The sequence below is a fragment of the Pinus tabuliformis genome, chromosome 1_2, assembly GCF_031772625.1.
Source record: "Pinus tabuliformis cultivar Carrire ecotype Pingquan chromosome 1_2, CPIR1, whole genome shotgun sequence".
NCBI lineage: Eukaryota > Viridiplantae > Streptophyta > Pinopsida > Pinales > Pinaceae > Pinus > Pinus tabuliformis.
Genome location: NC_142298.1, coordinates 1,209,373,074 through 1,209,394,019, shown reverse-complemented (window position 1 = coordinate 1,209,394,019; position 20,946 = coordinate 1,209,373,074).

Below are 20,946 nucleotides of genomic sequence, written 5' to 3'. Positions count from 1 at the left end.
TGTGAAGAGTTACCTGCTTAGGTATATAAGCAGGCATTCACCTTTATTGTAATCATCACACCAATTTTTATATAGTATTCAATATACAATTACTTGTCCTACAATGGAAGACTTTTTCTTCGAAGTACTCTGAAGATTATTGTAGTATACGAACTTTGTTCGTTACATTGGTATCAGAGTTATCCGATCCTCTTACCGCTCAACCGCTGCATATAGCTAGTGTGATCCGGCCTTTGACCATTAACATGTCATCAACCTTGTTGTCGTCATAATTGAAATGTTTCACTGCATTGTTTGGGAGATTCTCCATTTATCATTAGGCCTCTAGCCATTAAATATATATATATATATATATATATATATATATATATATATATATATATATATATTAAAAAACATCAACAACAACAAGTCTGCATATATTTAGAGAATAAAAAATAAATAAAAATACCTAGTCATCCGAACCACCACAATGTCCCCTGCCGACGTCAATTAGTCGCTTCCTACACATTTTTCACACTTCACAAACCCTGTAAGCCACACACATCCATTGTTAGGTTAATTGCCATGATCTGTATTGTCGCCTATCATTGTGACACCATGGAACCACATCCTCAGTGACCGCCACACAAACCCCATCCACACGTTTCCGATGCTCGAACAGTTTTACCACTGAAACCTCCGAAATGTTACTGCTAACGACTACCACGACTAGTGATTGTCATGCAACACTCTGTCAGCGCCTGCTTCTCGCATGTTTCTAGTTGTAGTCGAACCTACCTGTTTGATCTCGTTGCCAAGTCACGGAAGAATCCAACTCAATCACCATATGCAACTCGACAAGAAAAGAAAAGAAAAGAAAATAAAAATCTCTTAAGTTGCCTCCCCCACCAAACAGTGAAAGAAATGCCTGAATCCATTCAAACTATGAAGCAAAGGTATACAAAGTACATGTCAAATAGAGGAAAGGTGAATGTGTGTTTCAGTCCAAAGGCATCGCATCGTTCCATTTAGGCCACAAATACTACAACCAAATATAATTATTTAGAGGGTATATAAGGTGGATGGTAAAATATTAAAGTGTTTTTTTTAAGATTGGAAAGGAAAACGAAGGTTAGCCATACTTTTTTAAAAATAGTAAAAAAAACTATAAAACTATAGGGAAAAAAGGTTATATATATATATATATATATATATATATAAAAAGAGGAGTTTAAATTAAATTCAAATAATTTTAAAGTTAAAAAAATGATTATAAAAGTAATTTGAGAAAAGAATTCAAGAAAAGAACAGAGGATGAGTTCCATACAATAATCATTATTTTGGCTTAAATCTCCGTTTTGTATAACCTATATTCAATATCCGTGGATTCATAAAAATTGCGAATTAAGTTGTCTGACATGCGGAAAATTATTTAATGTGGAAGAATGTCAAGATGATGTATTGATGCAAATGACAGAACGAGAGGAAAAACTTGCAAAACTAGAACAAAAATTAATAAAAAAGGATGAAGAAATTATGCGTCCAAGGGACCATAGCCATAAATTACATGTAAAGCTCAAGAAGTCCAAGGAAAAAAAGAAAAAATTAAAAGAAGAAAAAGAATGTGTCGAGAAGAAATTTAATGAGAATCTATTAGAGAAGTAAGAAGAAAATTTGTGTTTAAAAGACTCGAATCAGATATTATTAGAACAAATTGGAGATCTAAAAGATGAGAAGATTAAAAGTCAAAACATTGAAAATAAGGTTGATGATCAGAAACCAAGGAACTCTTACGTCTTAGAAACCACAATGAAAGTCTACTCACTCAAATTAAAGAACTTAAGGATGATAAGAAATTATTAAAAAACAAGTTAGAAGAACTACTCACGAAAGAAGTATTAAAATCTGCGGTCCACGTTGAAGAAAAAGATACAAACACCGATCCAACCAATATCACAACTCAAGAAAATGACAAGCAAGTTGAAGAAAAAACACGCTCAAATGTTATAGTTCAGATGATAGAAATTCCAAGTGAATATTTTGTAACCAATTCACCAACATCAGTACTTGAAGTAAATCAAGAAATTTCCAAACACATGATAAGAAAAAATCAAATCACCAATGCTCCTTATCGACATCCAAACCACAAGATCAAACATCCCATTCATTATGTGTATTTGTATCACTCAAAACAAAAACAACAAACTCATGTTTTAAAGAATAATGATGTCAGCACAATCCAGACTAACGATAACAAATTATCCTAGCTATTGCATAATTGCCAATTTCCATAGAAAATTAATTTAGGATGGTTTGATCCATTCCAAGTTTGACAGTTATATTTATCACTCCAAGGATCACATCAACTTGTATCAACAAAGATAACAGTTCTGCGACTATAATATATTCAAAACATAAAAAGAGATCAAGCTTTTTCATCAACAAGCTTTGAGGACAAAGCTTTTTGAGAAGGAATACAATGTTATATATATATATATATATAACAATAATAATGATTAATGATAAATTAACTAGTAGTTAGTTAGTGAAGAGACATGTCTATATATATATATATATATATATATATATATATATATATATATATATATATATATATATATATATAACAATAATAATGATTAATGATAAATTAACTAGTAGTTAGTTAGTGAAGAGACATGTCTCTAAAGAACATGACCGTTTGTGAAGAGTTATCTGCCTAGGTATATAAGTAGGCCTTCACCCTCGTTGTAATCATCACAACAATTTTTATATAATATTCAATATACAATTACTTCTCCTACAATGGATGACTTTGTCTTCGAAGTATTCTGAAGATTATTGTCGTATACGAGATGTTGTAATGTCATGTCCTGTCACATCCTATTAAACATTTTGACTCAATCAAATTACATGAAATAAAAATAAAATAAAATAAAATAAAAAAAGAAAAAAATTATAATTATAATTATTAATAAAATATTTTGAGTGGGTTAAATTGCATAAAAATAAAAATAAAATAAAATTAATAATTGCACCAAGAGATGTGTAACATACTTTAATGTAATGTAAGGTAATGTAAACGTTTTGACTTTGTCAAAATAAAATAAAAGTAAAGTAAAAATAATCAAATAAAAATAATCCTATAAAAATAAAATGTCCCAAGGTTTTGACACATGGTATTCATATGAAATATAACATATTTAACAAGGAAATTAAATGAGTTGATCTGTATGACCCTCGCATACCTTCCCCTCCTTGGAGGGTGGAGCATGATATTGAACTACACCCAAGCCTGAGTGAGCTAGCTGATTTATACATTTGCAACAGATGGTAAACAAAATCAGTCAAACTATGGCTTATTTGAGAGAAATCGTATGACTTTAATTTAAAGAGTACTTCTCTATTCATTGATGTAAGGAGAATGTGTTTGGACATGATTTGATTTACCTATGTAGATTTAGATTTCATTGTTTTTTCTATCTTATCTAGGGATTTTAATCAAATTGAATCTTTCAAATTATAGGAAATTGAATCCAATTAGGTATAATCAATGAAACAATGCATTATTTGAAGGAAATTGTATCACTTTAATTTAAAGGGTAAGTCTCCATTCAATCATCATAACCAAAATGTGATTGTCTATGATTTAGTTTACCTTCGTGGATTCGATTAATTATTTTGTTTAATCTTATTTAGGGATACAAGTTTTGTAAATGGATTTCATTTTTTTGTAAATGGGAGTTATTTAATTGTTTTCAATGAAATCCCAAGAAAATAAGAAATGCTAACAAGTTCGTTTCTTTCACTTCTTTCTTTGAAGATCACCCTGACCACTGAGTCAGGATATTACATGGATGCACAACAATATGATGCATTGTTGCTTGATATTTATGAGACAACGTTTTCCACATTATTAACAAAGCTAACAAAGAAGAACGTTGTTAGATGGAAATACAAAACAATGGGCATCCTTGCCATGTTTCCCCAATTTCTAACTACACACGATGTGATCCACACAATTACTCCCTCAAATTCTAAGAGACAAATTGAGCTCCAATGTGATCTATGCAATTATTTCCTTGAATTCTCACAAACATATTGAGCTCTATTATGGACTTGAATTTTTTCAAACAGATCGAGATAAACAAATATTTTACTTATTACTAAAGTTTTAAATATTAAGATTTATTTTCAAAATATTATATTAATGGGAGTTTCACGAATTAGAATTGTTTTCTCAAATATTATATTGAAATGAATTTTATAAACCAAAATAGATCCATCCGTAGGATTTGTGCAGTCAATAGCATAAAGAAACTTTGACTTGTTAGTCTCATGTTCCACCTGGGACCCCACCACTTTGTTGATAGTCAACAGAACCACCCTCAGTGTCAGATCCTGCACACTGGAAATCTCTATCTTCTCGCTCTTGGATTTCAGGGCCTCAGGACGATGTTTGGCAAGCAAGGAAGATATGCTTGCCCCAACCGGACATGACCCATACAAGTTCACTGGCTCACCTCTGCGAGACATTCCAGTGATGAAGTAGATATCTGAAGTTGTCAACTCTAGCTCCTGGTCCCCAATGACAAAAATCTCACGATTAATGTCCCAAAGGCTTATCAAGTATCGAAGCAACTTGAGCTAGGCCCGCATCCCTGGTGTAAGGAAAAATTTGAGGAGCCCGCAAGCCCTCAAAGCCTCCAGGAAATTTGGATCATTCAATTCCTGGGTGTCAACATCTTCGTGTTCTCTTTCCTTCCAATCCACCATTTTCAGCAATTTCTCTCTTGCAAAAGCCATTTATTTGAGTCAATCATCAATTTTGGCACATAAAATTCAAGTTCTAACGGTCAGTTTTTGAAGAAAGATGATTTTTCCCTATCCATGGCACCAACGCACCTATTTTAGAAACAGTCGCACCGGTTGACGTGGATGGTTATGCAAATAACCCTCGGTCGGCGTGATCCCGTGCCCGGAAATCGCGCCGACCGAGGGCGAAAATTTTTCTCAAAAAACTCCCTAAAAATGGCTAAAAATATAAATTAAAAGCATGAAAATGGAGCTCAGGGCTTCGGCTGTTACCTAGAACTGACATCTCATCAATTGACCTCCCGGATTTCCCATAATCTGCTCCAAAAAAACTAGGGCAAAAGTGGGTAAAAAGTCTTCACTGCAAAGGTTAAATGGTAAATGGTAAAAATATATTTACTTTTCCCTTTTTTCTTCATTTTTTCATGAAAATATCAAGTTTTGTAAATATTTTTTACCTATTTTTCCTCAAGGACTCGATAATACGTTTTTCCTTGCTTGTGCAACAATAGGTGATAGATGTTCGACAATGGCGATGAGTCACATTTCAACTCTTTTCTCGACTCATTAAACTCATATGAAAATATTTCCGAGTATTTTTTCCTTTTTGACTCATTAAAGAGAATAAAAATGGGGGGTCCGCTTTCAGCTCCTTTCCGACCCTTTGAAAATGAAAAGATGGTAGAGCCCTTGTCATTTCAAACTTGTTAACAGATGTGAAATGTCGTGCACTTAGTATAAGTTTATCCCCTTTTTCGAGCTGGGAGGCACTATTTACAAAAAAGGTACTCCTTGACTGAAATGGTCAAGCGGTTCTCTCAAGTATTATTTTCTACCTTTTCGGGCTCGAGAGAGACAATGTACGAAAAGGGACCATGTGGAGTTTTCTTTTATGTGTCTTTTTCAAACTCTCTAAACATGAAAAAGATATTGAGTTACACCTTTGTTGGACTCGTTAAATTATTAAGCGAAATCGGATTCGTCACCATGATGAACACGAGCTTCTCCTTCCTAGGGCTCGTTAAACTAACTAGGTCGGATTCGTCCGAAGGATGAACTTACAGTGCAAGCATATGCTATCCCCTTCAAGCTTGTGATTAAAAAATAATTGGGGTACTCGCCAGAAATGGTGGGTGGAAATTTGGAAATCTATCGAGTCGTGTCGGCAACTTTCTCTTGAACATGACACTCTTTGCTTAGTGTCGGGTTGGGACATCCTCATTTGCATCATTGACCTTCCTGGGTTTGGGCCGTTCATTTTTTCCTTCCATTTGATCTCTGCCATGTCATTATGACCACCGATCCTATGGATTCAAAAGCTGCCAAACTTCCAGTTATGTCGCCGATATGTTCAAGAGTTGTCCTTCTACAATTACACTTACTTCTGATTCTCTGTATCATCCAAAATCATTTTACATCCTCTCATCTCGTGTCGATGATGTGGGATTCATTATGGCCCTCCTTCAACATGCTCACTTTTCGTCGACATCAACTAATTTTTTGAGAAGTTGACCGAGAGACATCCTTCCAGTACCTTAGAGCTTGCATTCCCTAATGGCAAGTTCTTCGCACTTGAGGACAAGTTCACATCATTGGCTTTCGATCGAGTGATTTCACGGGTGTTCTAATTCAGTTCCTGTATTCGCATTCCGTGAATTGTGCTAATAGTACCTTGAGGGCCATTGTCATTATTGGTGGTTTCTCTCGTGCTTGTTAACAGTTTACATCATTGAATGGTAATCAAGCAAATTTCTAACATGTTTGACGTCAACACATCTATTCGCATGCTATGATTTGTACTTTGATCCGGTCGTGTTGGAGTGCAAGACCCTGTAGTTAGATCACAAAAGTCCAGGTCTCAAAGTGATGTGACATGGTTATGATGATATGCATGTCTCTATCATATGGCTAGCTGCAGCCTGACCATGAGTTATCATATGTGATCCTTCTCATTATTGGATGGCTACGACCATACCTTGGTTTCGTTATGATCCTCTTTTACGGATGGCTACGCCCATACCTGGATCCATTTAGATGATCATTCTCTGGATGGCTACGTCCATGCCATGATTCATGTATCATTTGACATAAATATCAGTTTATGTATATGTATCTGTACTTTCTTGCAGGTTTTCCGATGGCAGACCAATTCCTTGCACTGATTTATAAATCATTTCATCCCTCACTCCAGTTCAGCCTCCATGCTTTAGGGGGCATCTGTTACACAATATTTTTTCATTGTCCCTATACTCTTCGTTCCTTCATCCTGGAGGACCTCTACAGTGAACCTCGCATGGTTTTCCCTCATGAAGAAACTCCCATTATGTCCCTCTTCATGAGTAGATCATTTCCCTTTTGCACCATTTCCCCTGAAACTTCTGTTTTTCCCTGTTTACAAGGCTGGCGCTAGTTACCTTTGTCTCCCCCGCGTCGATGTGCAGATATTAACACTATTCCCCACACTGATCGGTGTGATTGAGCTGTGTTCCAGTCGCACTGATCCTATAATGGAAAGTTTTTTAAATTTGGAAACGAAGCTTCGAGCTCTAGAAGCTTCATAATGGAAGTTTGGTAAATGGTTTGGCTGGATGGGGTCGAGGATGAAAGTTTGGGCTCCTTTCCCTATAATGATGGAACTACCTCAAGGGATAAGTCCTTCTCAAATGAGAAGAGGATCCATCTGCCATCCATATTTCCTATATAAACCTCCCTTCTTCCCAAGCACAAGCTAGTTAGAGTGTTGGTTGAGTGTGAGTATACTATTTTGATTAGACAAGCAAGCTATTACTAGTTGTAGCCATCTAGTTGTGTGAGGGAGAAGTGTGTTTGGGTTTGGAGTGAATTCTAAAGGGAAGAGACTTTAAACTATTGTTGTTTGAATCCATCATGGAATGCTAGCAGAAGTGTGTGGGAACCTGATCTTGTTAGAGGAAGACTGCGACGTCAAGACGAATGGTTGTAATCTCTATTTGATATTAATATATGCAATAGTCTATTGATTTATTACATGTTTTGTAATATTACATATTTGTGTCTTGATGCTTCTTGACTCATTAAGTCGGTTGAATTGCAATTTGTCTATTATTATGTTTGTGTGTTGTTTTCGTTTACTTGTTTCAGGAGCTTGAGGAAGGAAGTGAGAGAATGTTGGAGCGAGCAAGTGAGGACATCATGAAGCAGGATAAGCAACCAAGAGGTAGGCCCTCTTGATTGATTCTAACCTAAGGAAATCTTCCATAGAATGTATATGTTGTGGCTAGACCCATTATCGAGCTTGAGGAATTTGTTTGTGTCTGCACTTATAATTTTACTTCACCACAAAGAGCACACATCGCAACTCAGCATACAGGTGGAAAAGGAGTGGGTTGTGATGTCACATAATCTTGACCAGAAAATACAAGAGAGAGATCAGATAGAAAAATAATATTAGAAGATTAAGGGCGCATTAGAAACAACATGCAAAGGAATTCCGAACATGGAGGTACGCAAGGAAGAATCAAAAGAAGAAAATTTCGCAAAGCTCAGCCTTGCAATCAAGGAGGAGAAGGATAAAGTTACTGGGGTACAGTTTGAATATGAAGTCAAAATCCGTGACCTACAATTGATGCTGCAACCAGCTATGCCGCAGGATGTAAGAGATAAGAGGGAGCCTGACCTAAAGTTAGTCATGGTTAGCATCTCCGCAACATTGGCAGAAAACAACAGACTACTCGATGAGAGTATGTAGACTTTGACTTCACTACAAGAAGATCCAAATGTTCAAAAACCATAGGAGGAGATGCGACAAAAGCAGCAGTAGTTAGAGGAAATTTGAGCAACTATGAAGACATTTCCTATATCATAGAAGCTCGTAAAGATAAATGAAGTGAAGGTGCTGCAAAAGAGAATCGAAGAGATGAAAAGGGAAGAGTAGGCATTGATAGAAAGAACTCAACCTTGGCAGCATGAGGCCCTTCAGCTCTCGCAGAAAGTAGATGAGAAGCTTCAGGAGTTTCCATAGAAGGAGGCAACATTGCTACAAAAGGATGCAGAGCATGTAACATAAGTATTGTTAGAGGAAGCATGTCACGAGGATAAACATATGAAATAAGTGCTCCAACAGTTCAACCAGGCCTATAACAGGATTGCAGAAAATATCAAAGGCACAACAACTAAGTGACTCGAGACGAGTCATAGTTGAGTGTTGGGGGCCTATTGGGCGCAACCCAACTTGGCCAAATTTTGGGCAAGAAAACCAAGTTTTGTGGAGCGCACAATAGAAAATATGTTGTTGAGTACGAAGTGGACCGCATAATAGAGCAACGGAGCACAATGAAGACTGCACAACATAAGGGCTTCACGGTGAAGCACCTTCCTTTTTTTGTAAAATGATATAATATTGTATATGTTGATGGTTTTGGACCATACTACCTTGTATTTTGGAAACCATAGTATCAGATCCATGGTAATGTAGCGATGTAATCCTTCATGTATTAGTATATATAGGGATGAATAATAAATAAGGAAGGCAATCAAGCATTGATCGTAAATTTATGTTTATGTTTGTATTCTGCTGATCTGAGAGGGAAAAGGCTCTGCAACTATATGCGCGGAGGCCTAGGTCTAACGCTTTGTGTGCAAACTGTCTATAGCTTAGTGCGCAGACACCCTGCAGTTGTGTGTGCAGGGAAGAATTGTTTGTTGTACAAATTCTATATTATAAGAAACAATTCTTGTGGACGTAGTCCCACATTGGGATGAACCACGTAAAATTTATGTCTCATGTGTTTATTTTCTTAATATATATACTTTATTTTAGTACTGTGAATTTTATCGATGATTATGTTATGTTTAATTGATGAATGTAATTCTACGAGGTAATTTATAAGTGTGACATAGTTGATATATGCGAAGAAATTTATAAGTGTTAAAACATAAACAAAATACAAAAGTGCCACATCGCAACATCCCTTAGGCTGCAGAAACCTGGTTCTGTAACCTCCGATATCCACTTTGGGTGAGACTGTGATCTGCTTATAGGTCATTGCCGAGAGTGCCAGTGGTTGATGGTTTTTTTGGTGCGTAGTAAACTCCTAACTTGGGTCAGCCCAACCTAAGCCAAAAATGTGTTCGACTAAGAATGAATACAATGTACACATTGAATATGATGTCATATACGCCTCAAACATACAGTTGTAATAAAATTGAACTTATAACTCACTGCTTAAATATACATAACAATAACAAATCTCCAATGTCAAATCCTTCAAAACTTCTAGAGATTCAAAGGGATGCCATATTTGAATAAACTTCCAGAGATGGCATCATGTATGACAAAGATGGCATCCCTTTGAATAAACTTCTAGAGATTCAAAGTTGTACATCCCAGAATTCCTTGGGTATACAACTTAAAACCACCTAATCTCCTAATTACTTTACTAAACATAGATATTGAGCGAAAGACATTCTTCTTGTTAAATGAGTTTGGTTTTCCAAAATGAATGTCTTCCATCATTTAGTGAATTGTTTCTTCCTCCTTGAAATTTGTTTTCACTGCTTTTTTTTACATCCTATGGTTGGAAGTTGCAAAGTGAGAGCCTTTACTAAGACTGATAACCATATTTTTCAAGATATTACATTATGCCTCAAAGGCATTGATTTTTCTTGCTTGTTGGGCCACAGTATTCATAGGTGTATTAAATGATCGTAATTGTAAACAAATTGGTTATTGTTGCTTGTTAGATTGGGCAGAGGAATCATGCTTCTTATTTAACAGTAATGGTGATGATGACTGCTAAATGTGTTCATCTAAGAATTTATGCAATGTACAGGTTGAGTATGATGTAGATGATGTCATATCTAGGCTTGAAACATACAATTGTATAAAACTAAAATTATAACTCACTGCTTAAATATACATAGCAATATCAAATCTCCATTGTGAAATCCCTTTATACAGTACGCAAATAATATGTGCATATAGAAATAGTTCAAATATGGCATTGCTTCCTCTTCGAGTGGTTTTTTCAAACAAATATTTAAAATTTTGTAATGAACTTTTCATATAACCCTAGCTGTGTGAAGAATTTTACATATAAGCAAACCTGATAAATTGTTTATATATTGTTCACAAATGGAAAATTTTCAAATGAGCTTTCTTGAGCATGCCTTGATTATTTTCATTATATTCTACTTTTAGTGGGGTGTTGCCATTTCATGTAATGGAAGAGTATATGTACTATACCATACACCATTGAAAGAGGTTTTACTAAATAACTATTATAGATCAATATTGCAACTCGAGGTATTATTCAACCCATCCATCTTTTTAATATGAGTGTAGCTTGAAGAAATAGGGAAGAAAGTAGAAAAGAACGATTGAATATGTACAAAACGTGTTTTCCTTCTTGTCAATTTTTCCGCTTCTATGAGAACTCAAAAAAATCATTAAGCTTCATAACTTGCTACGCTTCAAAGCATAAAATTCCATTGAAAACTTCTGCAGAGCCTATAACAAGGTCAAAATTAAGTGAGCTATGCTTTTATTACAACCATTTTAAATTCCTTTATGGGCTTCTTGTGGAAACTCGTTCAATAGGGGAAACCCATGAAACTGCACAATTTGTTTCCTACAATCATGCCTTACTGTAGCAGTAATCATAGGCATAGAACAAGTACTTCTAAATAGATGCCACCTCCTTTGGCTTCCTAGAATTATTATTAATGTATTCTTTCGTAAGGAACTTACAATTGATTGTTCCCAGCATGCTCAACTAGACTCTCATCCTTATCAATAAGGTTATTGATTTCTAGACTCTCCTTGGGCGTTTTTTTGAATGGGACCAATATAGTCTCTATTTTTCACATGTTGGTTGTCATTCACAATTATGGTTAGTCATTCTTTGAATTCTTCTAATGAAATCAATTTATTCTTTGTTATACATGATGCCAAGGATACGGGTCTACTACCATTCTCTGTTCAAATGCAATGCTCATGGAAACTACCCTCTATTTGTAACGAGGTGTTTCCCATTTCATCTAATGGAAGACTATACGTACTATCCCATCCACCATTAAAAGATGGTTTACTAAATCAATATTTGAACTCCAACTGTTGTTCATTCCATCCATCTTTTTAATATGAATGCAGGTTGAATAAATAAGGAAGACAATAGCGAAGAATGATTGAATATGTACACAACTTTGTTTTCCTTCTTATCAATTTTTAAGATTCTATGACATCTCAAAATATTCATTAAGCTTGAAACCTTGCTAACCTTAAAAGCATCAAATTCCATGGAAACTTATCCAGAACCTGTAACAAGGTCACAATTAAGTAATCTATGATTTTATTAGAACCATTTGACTTCCAGAACCTGTAACAAGGTCACAATTAAGTCATCTATGATTTTATTAGAACCATTTGACTTCCAACCTCTCTAAGTTTCCCTTTGTAGGCTTCTAGTAGGCACTCATTCAATAGGGAAAATCCATCAAGTTGCACAAATTTGCTCAAGAAATCATACCTTAATGTACCAATAATCATAACCAGAAATGAGGTACTTCTAGATGCCAACTCCTTTGGCTTCCCAGAATTTTTATTATGGTATTCTTGGATAAGGAAATTACAATTAATTCATCCCGAGAGAGTCAACTAGACCCTCATCATTATCAATAAGGTTATTCATTTCTATATTCTCCCTTGGACGTCTTCTCTTACAAAATGACTCTACACTCTTGTTGTTGCTTTCTATATCTATTAGATACTAAGAAACCTAGGCTTAGAGGTTGTTTCAAGGTTGCAGCGTCATTATGAGATTATGACCGAAAATCCTCCACAAGGGAGATGAATTCTTAAATTAAATAAAAAAAATTAACAGTACCATACTATTTGCTAAACATAAGGTCCATGATGCTTTCACACATTTCTGACGAGTGGGTTTATCCCAATATTTATTATGAATATATGTTTCTAATGAACTTAGTCACCCTCATTTCTTTTTTTGTTGTACTCTTGAACCTTCAAGAAAATTGTTTCATGAAAGGTATGTCTAACCGCATATAAGCCTATATTTCTCAAATTAGAAAACCTATTTGAAGGGTTTTGAACTGAAACTTCAACAAAATTGTTTCATGAAAGGTCTATCTAACCGTGTGTAAGCCTATACTTCTCAAATTAGAAGACCTGTTTGAAGGGTTTTGAACTTTGGTGATGTTATTTCCTTTTATTTGACATGGTATTAGAATGATCTAAAAAACCATAGTGAAGAGGAGTTTGATTTTCCAAAGTAAATTATTCTCCATTCGATAATGACTACAAGGCCTTTGCCACGTGGGAATTTCCCTTAACATTTCAACCAAAATCGTTAGTCCCATCACTTAGGATGCAAGGGTTAGTTATTTGGCTTGCATAAAATTTATTAACAACACAAAAGGGTCTTAGGCTCTCTTAGCCAACCTAACATAAACCTAATAGCATCCTTAAATGAAAAATGTCTACCTCAAAACTCTTTTTAAACCCGAATATCGTATCACTTGCTGCCTTGTTTCATAATTTCACAATTTTGTATTGTATTTGCTCTAATTCTGCAGCTGTCCCTGCCCATTATGGGCAATGGAAAAGGCCTGCAACACTCAGAAGCTACCTCTCTCAGGAAATTGAAGCTTAAATATAACTTCTACTTGCCAACCTACTTTCCACTAAAATCTTATGGGCCTATCCTCATTTAAAATCGAACATAGCGCTATGCACTGTTTTGACCTCAAACTACATCAATTGTAGCAATTTTAGCCTAAAATGTTTGTGACATTTGTTTAAATCACATGAAACCATGAAATTTGGCCTATCTTGCACTGGAATTACGAATATGGACTTCTTTGACATCAAATGTAATGCTAAGGAAACTAAATGGCATGTGCTTGTCGTTGCAACTAACATTGTTTTCTAATGATCCCCTTCATTCCAACCATAGCCTTTCCGTATTCATAGTTTGCAAGATTACTTAAATTAAGACATATTGGTTTCAAACTGCATGCTTTTGCCAACTTTGGAAAACTAAACACCTTGTTAACACCTATAGAATTATTACTCATGGTCTTCTTCAAACTATTTCATTTATCCCTGCCCCTATACCTCCGTTTTCCAGGTTCTTGCATTTTAAGACACATTTGTAACTTCTCATTATGGAGCTTTCTCTAATAGAGAATGCCATCCCTTTTCTAATAGCTGGCTCTACATCGCTACTTCCATCCCTCCAAATAGTTGATCTCGGCCTTATTCCTTCGACAAAGACATTGACCTTGTTGTCAATCAAGGGAATATTGGTTATCTAGGGTTTGGCATCGATTTCTTTTGCAGAGTTACTGTGTTGTAAAAGTTGTGACCAATAATGGAAAAATATTTGTAGTTGATTTTGTCCTCATTATTCTTCCTCTTGGTGTGTTGAAAGAAACCTTGGTAAAATTTGAATCACCTTTACGAGAGTGGAAAGAAGCAACAATTGCAGATTTAGGGATTGAGAATTAGAACAAGGTCACTTTATTCTTTGATAAAATCTGTTGGTCGAATATTTAATTCTCGGGGATTGTTGCACCTACTACATATGGTTGTAGCTACTTTTTGAACACACACAAAGCAACTGGATATCTTGTTTTTTTGTGCATACCTACAAGAAGGCTTGCAGATGACATGGAAAATATGTCTGGTATAAAGGCTGTCAACTTTGCATCGTTGCAACTAAAGATGATTCTTCCTCATCTATCACAACCAGTAACCGATTGTTGATTATGGCAGTACATTTCTCTTCACTAGCTTTAAATTTCATGATTCAATTAGGATAATTATTTCCATCAAAATACTTGGGTTTCCACTTTGCAACTGTTTGGCTTATCTCTTTTTTTTTCGTCTTTACAAATATGATCTATAGTATCAAACTCGAGTGCACACATAGATACTCTTTCATGTTACAACCATGATACTGTGGGAAAGCCTCATGACATTTATAAATGGATGTGTATTCCTCTGGATAATTTATTTCTTGCAAGTGAAGCTACAAACAAAAATTTCCCAAGCATGTTGGATGGGGCTTTTTCCACAGGCATACTTGTTATTGTTGAATGTAGAAGAGGAATTTGTAGCTTTTGGTTTGAAGTGGTATGACACTAGGATTGGTTTTCACAACATATCTCGACTGTAGTGCCATGGGAAAAATCGTTGTGCACATCTTGGGACATCAAAAGTGAGGTTAGATGAGTTCAAGAAGGAACAAGTTGCTATAGAGACAAAGGCTTCAGCGCCAAGGAGAGGGATTTATCGCTTGCTCGACAAAAGGAGAGATGGTTGTAGTCCGTGTGAACCTTCTCTCATGTGGGAAGCAGTAAGCTGTTTTTTAATGTAGAAGGCATATTTTGGAACAATATAGTCATTTGAAGTTGTTTCAGTCTGTAACTGGGGAGAAACTCACAATTGAGCAAATCCCTCTGCAAATATCAAGGATGTGGATATCAAGATATACCCATTATACCTCCAGAATAGTAATGATTTGCTAGCCTCACAAATCTTTTGTAAATATTAGACTTGGAATTTTGCAAGATCATGCATTTGTCCAACATGTTGGAGCCCTTAATATATGTCAATTTCCTAAGATCTACCAATGCAGTTATCCTAGCCCAGGGCACCTTTTACTTGGAGGACACATCCTTATGAAAAAATGTTTAGAACAACATTTAGCATCTGGAACTATTCATTACAACATACATACAATACATATTATTTATATAGAGATATTTGAATCCCAACTTGTGAGGAAACAACTCTTTAAACTTCATGAGTGTAGAATCTTCAATTTTCCATGTATTTTAACATAAATGGATTAAACTTTACCTCTTGCTTTCATCAAAACTTTCCAAATGATATATTTACTCAGTGCTTTAACATGGTTATGTGGTACTCATATAGTGGTTGATGTGCAGTTGATGTGCAGTACAATATAATAGGTTATTTAGGTATGTTCACATTAGAGTTGATACATGTTGAAGAGTCAAACGATCGCTCTTAGATACATGACATTGATACATCGCTTTTGCTTGGATTCTCTGGCTCTTCTTGAATTGAATAAAACACAATGATACGATCAATGCAATAGACCTTTCAATTGTTCAGACAAGATGCAACTCTTTCAATTATAAAATCTACCATGTATATTTTCCCCGCATTTTGGATGTGGCAAAAAAACATCATTGTGATATCATTGTCGATGTAATGCCAAACTATTCTATCACTTGCACTTCCATGCATATATACATCTCTCTTAGAGGAAGAGTTACCTGCTTAACTTGATTAATTCACTTCCTCCCATTTTAGCTTCTACCTCTCTATATTTCCTCAAAATGTCTATGAGGGATTTGATCACCCTAGCAACTTCCTATATTTTGATAGCACACCCATGTCCCACATGCAAGCCTCTACTATACCAATTCCATTCCATTCCCCTCCTTCACCTGTTAATTCTTGATGCCTTCAACATCCACACCATCGTTTCCTGCAGAACTGCCTAAATGACACTCTACATTCCTCTACACTTTTATCGATGTGTCTTTGTGCCCTTCTGGTGCAAATGCTAGTTATAGTTATTTGGTGTGGAACTCAAAAGTAACAATGAGAATTTTAGCATCAACATTTATATTTTAAGGTCATGCTTCAATTAATATTTTGATTATTTTTAAGAGTAAAGGATCATTATTATGGTTTTTTTAATCTTGGATGCTCTAGATCCTTTTACATGATCTTTATAATCATTTGGCATGGGATTTTCAAGTCATAATGAGAATTAGGTTACTTTCATATCTATTTGAATTACATTTTTCATCTAATATTCAGGTTATTATGAATAGTAGAGTATTAGGATCGTGGATTTTTCGTAGCCTTACATGGTCAAGCACTTTGTCCATGCTTTTGTATAATTACTTGTTGTGGACCTCTTGAACCAAAATTAGAATGTAGATATCTCTATTCATACTTGACACCAATACATGACTCATAGTCACCCATCGTTGAGTTGATTCACTAACATGGACATTAATTGATTTTGTGGGATACTATTGTTTTATCTCTATTTGTATTTCAATGTCCATTACTTATGAATGTGTAACACTTATAAATTATGATTAAAAATAAAAATAAAAACAACATTAATGAAATTAATCATAAACACAGTAAGAACATGAATATGTAAAACTTGCATATTATGATAAAAAATAGAAAACAACATTAAAGAAATTAATCATAGCATACTAAGAAATGACCTACATGTTCAAAGCTCTACATAGCCCAACCTCTGCACATTTTTCTTTAGTCTCTTTCCTTCATGCATAAGAAAAGGTATTACTTACCCTTTTCATTTAGAATAAGGTATTACTTACCCTTTTCATTCATTCTTATCTCCTCACGCACAAAGCTTTCTAAGACAATAATAACAAGGCTTTGACTAGAAGGAAGTTGTTCAAAGGGTTTTAAATGATTAAACCTATCTCTAAGCACTAAACTTGAAAAAGAAAAAAAAACAAACCATTTCTTTTTGAAATATTTATTTCAAATTATACTTCATGTAATATTTGAGATATTACCAAGAGTAAAGGACTAGGACCATGGATTTTAACCTTCAATAAAAAAAGGTATTTATCCATACTCCTTATAATGACTTAATGTGAACCTCTTAAGCCCTAATTAAAATGTGGGTATTAACTATTATGTTTTAAACCTTTACTTTATTTTAAGTTTAGGTTGAAAATCAAACATTAATGAATTAAGGCTCACTTTTGCCTAGCCCTCTTTTGACACCCTTGTCCTATGTCATTTACCTAAAATGCAAATGTTAACTTTTAAGTATGTTTGAATTGAAATCAAGCACTTCAAATCAAAACCATGGTTTTTACCTTACCCCTTTATTGAGGTAAGGTCCCATGTACTTTATAAATGACTAGAGGTTGGGATGAACCAATTAAATCCTAATGAGAATATATGTTTTAACATTTATGTTTCATTTCCATAAATAACATGATACTTAGGTTAAAAATTAAGTGCTCTTAGTTCAAGACTTTGGTTTCCATCAAATCCCTTAATGTTAAGGTCCTTGTCCCATGTCCAATAAAATAGGTTTCCACCAAGTCCCTTAATGACTAAGGTCCTTGTCCCATGTCCCTTAATGACTGAGGTCCTTGTCCCTTGTCTAATAAAATAATATAGCATTTGGATGGACGTCTCAAGTCCTTATTGAGAGTGGGTGTCACATTGATTTAGGTTCGTATTTTAAGTGTTAGAAAATGATATGTTAAATTTGAGTGTTGAAAATTCACCACTTATTAAAAGATTAGACATGGTAAGTATAATATCGTGTTTCGCCTTGAAAGGAAAGGAAATGATAAGAGTAACATGAATAGTGTATCATACCCTTCTGATCAATTATTCAAACTCTTTATGATTTCCCATTACATAATTAATTAGATAATATTAAGTTCATAATGGCTCACTAGTAAAATTTATAAATTTCACTAGGACCTTTTAATGACCCAAGCTATGGACCTAGGATTATAAATGCTTATTGAACACTGAATTAAGGTTTACCAACTCACAAAAACAAACACATTTTCCATTCACTTTTATGTCAAAATGTATTTAGGTAGAGTTATGATTACCTTTTCTAAAGTCAGTCGCATCAAGGTCGGTATAGCCATTGAACAATTTTTAAAAAGGAGTTTATGAAATTTTGTACCAATCCTACTATATACAAAGTAACCTCTAATTGCCACATTGATGTTATTGTTAGTCTTCTTTAACACATTTTTCTCTTAAACACCATTGTCTAGCTAAGCATTCTTTAAAATTGTGAGGTCATATCTGGAACTTGGACTCATTGGCATATAGGAAACATGTTTACCATCATTGATTAGCAATTTATTAATATACTATTTATTTATATTAAAAATGATGATAAAAACTATGATTTTTACCGTTTCTTGAAATAAAGCTCATTAAAATATTTTAACAATGTCTCTAAATAAGGATCATAAGTTTTTTTTTTAATTTCATATCATATATATATATATATAATATTATATGATATTATAGTATATTAATTATAATTGGTTACACCTTTTATTATATAATATAAGGTATATTGTTTTTTATTTTGGTAAAAAATATTGACTTTCAATTAGTTTTGAACTTTTTAAACAAAATTTTGAAAAAAACATATTAAATTGAATTTTTTGATTTTTTTTTTAATATTTTAAAATGTAAATTGTTTTTGTCTTATTTTCTTAATATAAATACTTTATTTTAGTACTGTGAATTTTATCGATGATTATGTTATGTTTAAGTGATGAATGTAATTCTACGAGGTAATCTATAAGTGTGACATAATTGATATATGCGATGAAATTTATAAGTGTTAAAACATAAACAAATACAAAAGTGCCACATCGCAACATCCCTTAGGCTGCAGAAACCTGGTTCTGTAACCTCCGATATCCACTTTGGGTGAGACTGTGATCTGCTTATAGGTCATTGCCGAGAGTGCCAGTGGTTGATGGTTTTTTTGGTGCGTAGTAAACTCCTAACTTGGGTCAGCCCAACCTAAGCCAAAAATGTGTTCGACTAAGAATGAATGCAATGTACACATTGAATATGATGTAGATGATGTCATATACGCCTCAAACATACAGTTGTAATAAAATTGAACTTATAACTCACTGCTTAAATATACATAACAATAACAAATCTCTAATGTCAAATGCTTCAAAACTTCTAGAGATTCAAAGGGATGCCATATTTGAATAAACTTCCAGAGATGGCATCATGTATGACAAAGATGGCATCCCTTTGAATAAACTTCTAGAGATTCAAAGATGTACATCCCATAATTCCTTGGGTATACAACTTAAAACCACCTAGTCTTCTAGTTACTTTACTAAACGTAGATATTGGCGAAAGACATTCTTCTTGTTAAATGAGTTTGGTTTTCCAAAATGAATGTCTTCCATCATTTAGTCAAGTTTGAATTGTTTCTTCCTCCTTGAAATTTGTTTTCACTGCTTTTTTTTACATCCTATGGTTGGAAGTTGCAAAGTGAGAGCCTTTACTAAGACTGATAACCATATTTTTCAAGATATTACATTATGCCTCAAAGGCATTGATTTTTCTTGTTTGTTGGGCCACAGTATTCATAGGTGTATTAAATGATCGTAATTGTAAACAAATTGGTTATTGTTGCTTGTTAGATTGGGCAGAGGAATCATGCTTCTTATTTAACAGTAATGGTGATGATGACTGCTAAATGTGTTCATCTAAGAATTTATGCAATGTACAGGTTGAGTATGATGTAGATTATGTCATATCTAGGCTTGAAACATACAATTGTATAAAACTAAAATTATAACTCACTGCTTAAATATACATAGCAATATCAAATCTCCATTGTGAAATCCCTTTATACAGTACGCAAATAACATGTGCATATAGAAATAGTTCAAATATGGCATTGCTTCCTCTTCGAGTGGTTTTTTCAAACAAATATTTAAAATTTTGTAATGAACTTTTCATATAACCCTAGCTGTGTGAAGAATTTTACATATAAGCAAACCTGATAAATTGTTTATATATTGTTCACAAATGGAAAATTTTCAAATGAGCTTTCTTGAGCATGCCTTGATTATTTTCATTATATTCTACTTTTAGTGGGGTGTTGCCATTTCATGTAATGGAAGAGTATATGTACTATACCATACACCATTGAAAGAGGTTTTACTAAATAACTATTATAGATCAATATTACAACTCGAGGTATTATTCAACCCATCCATCTTTTTAATATGAATGTAGCTTGAAGAAATAGGGAAGAAAGTAGAAAAGAACGATTGAATATGTACAAAACGTGTTTTCCTTCTTGTCAATTTTTCCGCTTCTATGAGAACTCAAAAAAATCATTAAGCTTCATAACTTGCTACGCTTCAAAGCATAAAATTCCATTGAAAACTTCTGCAGAGCCTAGAACAAGGTCAAAATTAAGTGAGCTATGCTTTTATTACAACCATTTTAAATTCCTTTATGGGCTTCTTGTGGAAACTCGTTCAATAGGGGAAACCCATGAAACTGCACAATTTGTTTCCTACAAT